At 39.0% G+C, this 1,632-nt stretch overlaps 1 pseudogene; it reads left to right on the forward strand.

Annotated features, from left to right (window-relative positions):
- The first annotated feature begins 288 nt into the window (after positions 1-288).
- LOC109020841 lies at positions 289-1,375 on the forward strand (annotated as a pseudogene).
- Positions 1,376-1,632: the final 257 nt, after the last annotated feature.

Below are 1,632 nucleotides of genomic sequence, written 5' to 3' on the forward strand. Positions count from 1 at the left end.
TACTAATATGCTTGCTATCAATCAAAGCACATATCAATTTATGATTTCACACGTAAATATAGATCAATATGAGTAACAAGAAACTCCAAAATGGCAATTCAAAGCCAACCAAATTAAATAGCTTCATGGATGGATCCAAATCAGGAAATTCTCTCGGATACAATGATGACGAATTCATCCTCTAACGTTTCCATAGACTAGCATGCAATTCAAGGAGGATTGTCATTATCCTAGTCATTCAATGCATCAAATATTAGTTGAAACCAATACAAATTATGGGGATTCTCTAACCATGGCCAATGCATTTGTTTGGATTTAATCCTCACTTTGGGAGCTTTGGCTTCTCAAGCTGCTGCTCGCACCCTCCAAGATGTAGCAATGCATGAGAAGTATGAAGAATGGATGGTTCGTTATGGACGTGTATATGAGGACACTCATGAGAAGGAGAAGCGTTTCAAAATATTCAAGGAAAATGCGGCACGCATAGAATCATTTAATGGTGCTGGAAACAAACTGTACAAGTTAGGAGTCAACCAATTTGCAGATCTTACAAATGAAGAGTTCAAAGCCACACGAAATAAATTCATGGGGCATGAATGCACTACAAAGACTTCTTCTTTCAAATATGGAAATGTAACTGTTTTGCCCTCTACATTGGACTGGAGAAAGAAAGGAGCTGTAACACACATCAAAGACCAAGGACAATGTGGTAAGTGCCTACTTTTGAAATGAATTATACCAACTTTCAGACTGTTAACTATTTTTAGTGATGAAATGTACGATGTTGCTGGGCATTTTCAGCAGTGGCAACCATGGAAGAAATTACTAAGCTATCAACTGGTCAATTAATCTCTTTGTCTGAGCAAGAATTGGTTGACTGTGATGTTAAAGGAATTGATCAAGGCTGTGGCGGTGGTTTGATGGACAACGCATTCCAACTCATCCAACATAATCAAGGCGTCACAACAGAAGCCAACTATCCTTACAAGGGTGTTGATGGAACTTGCAACACAAAGGAAGAAGCCAACAACCACGCAGCCAAGATAAATGCCTTTGAAGATGTGCAAGCCAACAGCGAAAGGCACTTCTTCAAGCTGTAGCTAATCAACCTGTTTCTGTTGCTATAGATGCTGGAGGTTTTGATTTCCATTTCTATTCAAGTGGTATTTTTACAGGAGAGTGTGGCACTAGCCTAGACCATGGTGTTACCGCTGTTGGTTATGGGATCACTAATGACGGGACCAAGTATTGGCTAGTGAAAAACTCGTGGGGTACACAGTGGGGTGAAGAAGGGTACATAAGGATGCAAAGAGATGTTGATGCCAAGGAAGGCCTAAGTGGTATAGCAATGCAAGCCTCTTATCCGACCGCATAAAGTTCAAAAACTATAATCAAAGTAAATGTCTATTACCTCGTTTGAAGTACAAGGCAACGCTTATTTTTAGTCCTCTCAATGCCTATCGTCCAAAATCTATATATGTAGATTGTGGAGGTCATATATTATATGTTTATAAAACTTTGCCATATTATAGTACTTGATGGGTGCAAAACTACAAGTGCACAGTATCGTAGTTTTATAGTAAAGTGATGAGAAGAGTATCGTCCTCAGGGATTGATAACTTACTTTTGACA

Source organism: Juglans regia, chromosome 1 (assembly GCF_001411555.2).
Source record: "Juglans regia cultivar Chandler chromosome 1, Walnut 2.0, whole genome shotgun sequence".
Taxonomy (NCBI): Eukaryota; Viridiplantae; Streptophyta; class Magnoliopsida; order Fagales; family Juglandaceae; genus Juglans; species Juglans regia.